Source organism: Galeopterus variegatus, unplaced genomic scaffold (assembly GCF_000696425.1).
Source record: "Galeopterus variegatus unplaced genomic scaffold, G_variegatus-3.0.2 Scaffold447, whole genome shotgun sequence".
Lineage (NCBI taxonomy): Eukaryota > Metazoa > Chordata > Mammalia > Dermoptera > Cynocephalidae > Galeopterus > Galeopterus variegatus.
The window spans coordinates 327,308-334,974 of record NW_007726558.1 but is presented as its reverse complement, the minus strand read 5'-3'; the positions used below and the strand labels follow the sequence as shown (position 1 = coordinate 334,974).

Genomic DNA, 7,667 nt, shown 5'->3' with positions numbered 1-7,667 from the left:
CTGTTTCTGGGCTCTATGATCTGCTTCACTGATCAACTTATTTATCCCTTTATATCTGTTGGGGCAAGTCTTCTCTCCTCACTCTTCTCCAGAAGTATCCTGCTATCCTTTGATATGTGATCCTGTGTTCTTTCATATAATTTTAGAATCAACTTGGCAAGTTCCACAAAACTTTTTTTTGGAATTATTACTGCAGTTGCATTAAATCCTCTGATCAATTTGGAGAGAATTGAGGTCTTTGCAATATAGTCTTCTTATCCTTGAGTATAATATATGTCTCCATTTATTTATGTATCCTTCTATGTTCTTCAATAATGTTTAGATCATGCACTTTATCTTTTTTTCCTGTTACAAATAGAGCTTTTTTAAAGTTATGTTTTTTAATTATTTTTGCCAGTTTGTGAAAATTTGTCATTTGATTTGAGTTCATATTCAGATTCCTTGAAAATTTCTCCTAATATTTTTTGAATTTTAAATGTCTTTATTCATTTATGTAGTAAATACTGTCCCCTACTAACAATGACATTTGTCTTTCAATCTGTCAAGCTTAGCTTAAAAATTCATATATCTCTTTTCTAAATCATTTATTGACATGATACAGGATGCAGAATGTAAATGTCAATTTAACAGACATAATTAAATAACTTCACCCATATGTAGAATCTTGAAAAATGGTTAAAATTATAGATCAACATTAAATGTGGGCACATGAATATTCTGTGTACACACAAATGGGTTTAGCAAAAGGTGTGTTTCCACTGATTTCTTGTAACCAAACTTGCTTTCTGTGAATCTTTAAATACACAATTCCAAATCTTTTAGCTCCTGGAGAAGGGCTGTCTCTTTCTGAATTTTCTCCAACTGATTTTTTTTTTCTTGCTGTTTTCCAGTTGATGCTTGTTCTTTCAGTTTGATTGCTTTCCGTTTCTTCTTTAGGTTCTTAAATTTTTTGTCTGTTTCAGGGTCTCCAGAAGTTGACTGAGAGAGAGGGTTTTGTGGTGTGCTCTGTCGGGCAGGAGTAGGTACCAAATTTGGACTCTTGTTACTTTTTGCTTCCTGCTTTGCAGTTTTCTTAGCTTCATGCCTCCTTTGATTTTTAAGGGCTATTTTTAATTATGGTTTATAATTTCCTGTTTGTGGTTTCATCTTCTGAGGTGGTTTCTCTTCATGCAGTTTGGCATTGGTGATTGGTTTATTTCTTAAGCTGGAGGTTTATAAGCTGTTGCAACTTTAGGTTCCTCACTGGGTGCTTCACTTGGAGCTGCTTGGTAAGTTATTGTTTTTCCTGGAAATACTCCATCCAAAAATGGCTGCCAAGAAATCTACTATAATTCTGCATTTGATGGCACATCATACTTGTGAAAGATAGAACCAGTGTAATGCCAAATCTTGTACCCATTATTAACATGTAACCTGGGAGCACATGTGTCAGTTAAAATATGCTCACCATCTGGGCACAAGCAAAATATGTAGGATCAGAAGCCACTGGATTAGAAATAAGTTTGTAGTTTTTAACATCCACATTTCTATTTGTCCCCTCAGATTTCCAAATTAAGCTAATAATAATATATGTCCATGAGGGCTATAGCAAGTTGCATTATGAAGACCAGTTCCAAAGTCAAACAAAGGATCACATTTCAAGTTGAAAATTGTCACTTTGTCAGGCATAAAACCATAAACAGCACAAAACTCAGTAGAACTAGAATTCCAAACTACATCATAAAAGGGAACATTTTTTTGTAATTGTACTACTGCACTTTCTGTATTTGTTGCAATGTAATGCAGTGTTTGTTCCCTATAGTAGGAAACTCCTGTCTTGTCAATATCTGTACTAGCTATTGCCAACACAGCAGTAGATTTTTTATTCCAGAGCATTGTAACCTTACCAGCCTTAAAGAAACTCTTATTGGCTAAAGCTGCATGAGGTCCACCAAAGTTGGGATACTGATAGAATCTAATAAATGAAGGTGCACCTTTACTTCTTGGAACATAGACAGCCACCTTGTGTGGTTGGGATCCAGGTGATAAAACAAAATCATTAATTTTTTGCAAATGCAATTTATGTGCAATTGTGTTAAAGTTGCTGTTTTCAAAGAAGTGAACTTCATTGTTAACATTTTGGGCACAAATCGTTTCATCTTCTGATCAGGATGAACATCGATTTTGAATTTTTTCCTGGATAAAAGATTTTAAACATGTCCCAGATTTCACATCATAAAGTTGTAGATTGGGTATCCCAGCTGTGCCATCTTTAGACGTAGTGTAAGCCTGCAACGTTGCTAGGACAGTGTTTTTTTTGGCAAGAATTCAAGGCAAACTGCCCTTGAGAGGCAGAAGGAGTGTACTAGTCCTTTGTTAGTGGCATTGACAATATTCACTTTTTCTCTGTTGTCCCAGGCAAACAAGGTTTCATCCTTACTAAAAGTATGGACTTTGCAATTTTTCCCAGACTCTCTTGGAAACACTGTGCATTCTGCAAAATGTGGTGTTCCATCTACCATGTGCAGTCCTTCTGATCCTCAGATTAAGAACGGCATGGATGGCACCATCTTGTTCTGGAAAAGCTCTCTTATTTATGTCTAATAATTAGTCTGAAGACTCTTCAGGGTTTTCTATATAGATAATAAAATCACCTGCAAATAATGACGATTTTGTTTTTTCCATCCCAATCCTTATGACAATATTTAGGTTTTTTGGTCTTATTTTGCTCATTTGTACCACCAATAGATCTTGAAAGGAAGTGATAATTGTGGGCCTTTTTGCCTTTTTCCTAATTTTCAAGAAAATACTTCCAACATTTTCCTATTTAAGATCCTGTTTGTTATAGGATTTTTCTAATTCCCCCTTTTCAGATAAAGAAAGTTCCCTTTTATTCCTGGTTAACTAAGAGTTTTTAATCAGGAAAAGGTGTTGAATTTTTAACAAATACTCTTAAAATTGTTTTAGCCTCATAAATTGAGAAACTGGAAGATTTTCATATAAGATTGGGATGATGATCTTTTCCTTTGAAGTGTGGAAGAACTTTCTTGTAAAAGTATCTGATTTTTGTGTTTTTTTCGTGAGGAGATTTTAAACTTGTGCTTCAATGTTTTTAAGAGTTATAGATTTAGTCAAGGTTTTTATTTTGTCTTCAGTGAGTTTTCTTTCTTTCTTTCTTTTTTGGCAGCTGGCCTGTATGGAGATCTGAACCCTTCACCTCAGTGTTATGACACCGCACTCTAACCCACTGAGTAAACTGGCCAGCCTTCAGTGAGTTTTGGTAATTTCTTAAAAATGTTTCATTTCATGTGTTTCCAAGCTTATCCATTATTAACTCCCTTTCTCATTCATATTAATATTTCTTCAAATCTTCTTTTTTCTTTTATTTTGTTAGAAGTTTGTAAAAAAAAAAAAAGGAAACTTTGGTATTGTTTTTTTCTCTTCCTTGATTGCTAAGAGTTATTTAAATCATAAACTACTATAGAACTTTATCAAATGTATTATTTGCATCATATGATTTTTCTTATTTAGACTATTAATATGCTGTTATGTAGATAGGTTTCATGATGTCAAACCATACTTTTATTTTGGGGAAAACCCATATAAAACCCATAATTTATTTAGGATTTTTGTATCTATACTCACTGAATTGAGCCTACACTTTTCCTTTCTTGTGTTATTGTTGTATAGTTTTTGAAAAAAGACTACTGGTGCCTTGTAAAATTAGCTGGGCAGGTTTTGCTTTTTTTTATTAGCGGAACAACTTGTATAAGATAGGTATTTAGAGATCTACAAAGCTTGGTAGAATTCTCTTGTAAAACAATGTGCTCCTAGAGATTCTTGAGAAAGAAAGTCTTTGACTATCACTTCAGTTTTTCTAAGCTCTTTTTCTTTTTGCAATTGTTTTAGCATTTTATATATTTCCATGAGCTTATCTATTTCATTTGTGTTTTCAAATTTAGTGTCATATAATTGTTCATAATGCATTTTTATTATTTTTAATTTCTACCTGTATTCTGCATTTTATTTACCTGCATCTTAATTCTCTTTAAAATTAATTACTTTTGCCAAAGTTCTATCTTACTAATCTTTTTAAAGAATGCAGTTTTAATTTTGTAAATCTTCTCTGTTGATTTCTCTTCTCTGTTTTATTATTTTCTGTGATCTTTATTATTCCTTCTTAAAAAGTATTTGCTCTAAGCACGTGTTTCCAATTTATGACTTGACTTTTTAACTTTTTTGTTTTTAATGTTTCTTGTTTCCTGATCAACTTATTTAATGACATAAATTTTGCCCTATATACCTATATAACTTTTTAAGGTATGGCCCACAAATTTTGAAATGTATAGTTTTATTATCATTCTATTCTAGAATTTCTTAATTTCCTTTATACTTTCTTTTTAACTAAGGGATTATTTATGAGTATATAATTTTATTCCCTAATATATGTGACTCTGTTAGCTATTCTTTTGTTATTAATTTCTAATTTTATTTCAGGAATGTTTATAGCAGCATTATTCATAATAGCCCAAAAGTTGAAACAACTAAAATGTCTATCAATGGATGAAAGAATAAACAAAATGTGGAATATTTATGCAACAGATTATTATTCAGCAATAAAAAGGAATGAAATACTGATACCGTAATATGAATGAAACTTGAAAACATTATGCTAAGTGAAAGAAGCCAGACACAAAAAGGTCACATGTTGTATGATTCCATTTATATGAAGTGTCCAGTATAAGCATATCTCTAGAGACAGAAAATAGATTAGTGGTTGTCAGAGGTGGGGTGGGGGTGGAGGTGTGGTTTGAGGAAAATGAGATGTTACTGCTAATGGTTATAGGGTGTTTTCTGAGGTGATAAAAATGCTGTAAAATTTATTGTGGTGATGGTCATTCAACTTTGTGAATATACTCAAAACCGTTGAATTGTACATTTTAAATGGGTGAATTGTATGCTATGTGAAGTATACCTTAATAAAGTAGTTAAATAAAAAATGTCTAGGGTTGTTGCAGTAAAGTATTGGCTAGACATGAGAGTGACAGACAGTTCTCCCAAAATGGTTACTGGTATTTAAAGAGCTGAAGAATGTAGTCTTTCATATTCATGTGAAGTTTTATAGTTTTAGTTTACTGTTTATTAAGAAAAGCAGGATAAAAACATAAAACATTTTGCATTTTCTCCTCAATGTTCTCTTGGTTTAGCTTTGCTTTACTAATATAGTTTAATAAGTCAGTTTTACACAAGCTCTCATCAACAATGAAGAATAAGTAGAGTTTTCTTAACTATGTGAGGTAGAAATTTAAATTCGGTTCCTCATTAAATAGTCTAATGCCTCATCTTAAATCTCCTGGTCAACCAAACTCTCCCCACATCTTTGGGTACAGTGGGTGCCATCAGTCAAAAGTGTCCCCCAAAAGTACATGTATAGAATACTTGACCTCCATTGTAGTAGTGTTAAGAGAGTGGGAAACCCAGTTACAGTGTTTGAAAGCTGGGGCTTTTAAAAGGTGATTAGATTGCGAGGACTGTGGCCTCATGTGTGGCTTGGTTCATTCATGGAGTAATAGGTGTGGTTCTGATGGTTTTATAAGGAGTGCAAGGAGAAGTTTAGCTCACTCTTGCTCAGGCCATTCTCACCATGTGACACCCTGTGTTGCTGTATAGAGTCACTACCAAGAAGAAGGACCTCACCAGATGCATTCCCTAGACCTTGGACTTCCCAGCCTCCAAAACTGTAAGAAATAAATTTAATTTCCTTATAAATTACCTAGTTTCAGGTATTCTGTTATAAGCAGTAGAAATGGACTAAGACAGTGGGTTTTTTTTTAAAATGTGTTATTGCTTGGTATCAAGAAATTATAATTTGGTCATACAAACTAATAGTACATTGGGAAGAAAATAGAAAAGCTGTGTTAAAAACAAAGGAAAAACAGAGCAAACTTCTTGTAGTTCCCTAGTGAATTAGATCAGTGTTTATTAAACTACAGGTCACAAATCATTGATGGGTTGTTAAATTAAAAAATAAAGACTCATGATTAAATATTGAGTGAGAATATTTTACTGCCAAGAAGGAAATCCAATACAGTACAGAGTCTAGGCAGGTTATGGAGTGAGGTTGGGAAAAGGGGGAATGGGGTAGGTCTTTAAAGTCAAATGTTCTCAAACTCTGTCCTATTCTAAGAAAGCAAAATCTGAGTAGTGTTGATTGTCTGGAAATATCTGGGTTTATAGGTTAGGTAAACAATGGGCTGGCTAGAGATGGCTTGCTGTGTACATTAGAGTCCCCTCTGCTTGTGGTTATCTAGTTGGGCCTGCACCCACATCAGCAGGCCAAGCTGAAGTTTACCTTGGGAGATGAAATCATTTTAGTGGGTAGTGACCAGTGGTTAAACAAATGAAATAGGAGAGGATAGGATAGGAAACATTAGAGCACATTGCATGTAGTAAGTATTCTTTTATAAAACTTGTTTTAGCTGTATGTATGTATGTATTATGTTCTGGTCTGTGGTGTAAAATGTATGTCTTACTATGTTCATGGTCAAAAAGTTCAAGAGTTACCAAAAAATTAGGTGATGCTTCTTGTTTTTTGACTTAATTATGTTCTTAATATAAAAGTAAGACATGCTCATAGTAAAAATTCAAACGTTGGAAGGGTGTAAAGTGAGAGTCTCCCTCTCTTTATCCCATCTCAACTCCCCCAAGTCAGAGCCACTAAAATCATTTGTAAATAAATACAAGAGTACTTTTAAAAGTTCATGGAAAGATTTGTATTACCATTTTTATTTTGGGGGGTAGCTGGCCAGTACAGGAATCTGAATCTGTTATAAGGCTATGCTCTAACCAACTGAGCTAACCAGCCAGCACTGTATTATCTTTTAATTCTATTTTTCTGTGAACTTTTAAAAATTTTTATTTTATTGATTATGCATATTTATGGGGTACAAAGCTGACCTTCACCACCTGCACACAGGATGTGGTGGTCAGGTCAACAGTAACAGGATGCCCATTACCACAATTGCAATTATTCCCCATGTCCTTTACCCAGTTAATCCCTGACCTCCCTCCTCCTCCTGCCCCTGCAGCCTGATGTATGCTGTCTCCCATCTGTGAGTCCAATGCATTACTGTGGTCTTTCTTACTCTGTTGGTTCCCACTTATGAGTGAGGACATGTGGTGTATTTCCCTCTGTGCCTGGCTTATTTCACTTAACATAATTCTTCCCAAGCTCATCCATGTTGCTGCAAATGGCAGAATTTCATTCTTTTTCATGGCAGAGTAGTACTCCATGGTGTATATATACCACATTTTCCTCATCCAGATGACCATTAATGGACATTTAGGTTGCTTCCATATCTTGGCTATTATAAATAGAGCTACAATGAACATGGGAGTGCAAATATCACTTCAACAAGATGGTTTCCATTCCTTTGGGTATACACCGGGAAGTGGGATTGGTGGATTGTATGGAAGATCTACCTGTAGTTGGTTGAGAAACCTCTGTACTGTTTTCCATAGTGGTTGTACTAATTTACAGTCCCACCAACAGTGTAGGAGCATTCCCTTCTCTCCACATCCTTGCCAGCATTTGTTATTCTCCATCTTTTTGATTATAGCCAGTCTAACTGGCGTCAGCTGATATTTCAATGTGATTTTTTTTTTTTTTTTTTTTTTTTTTTTTTTTT

At 34.2% G+C, this 7,667-nt stretch overlaps 1 pseudogene; it reads right to left on the bottom strand.

Annotated features, from left to right (window-relative positions):
- Positions 1 to 795: 795 nt before the first annotated feature.
- LOC103587409 lies at positions 796 to 2,549 on the bottom strand (annotated as a pseudogene).
- Positions 2,550 to 7,667: the final 5,118 nt, after the last annotated feature.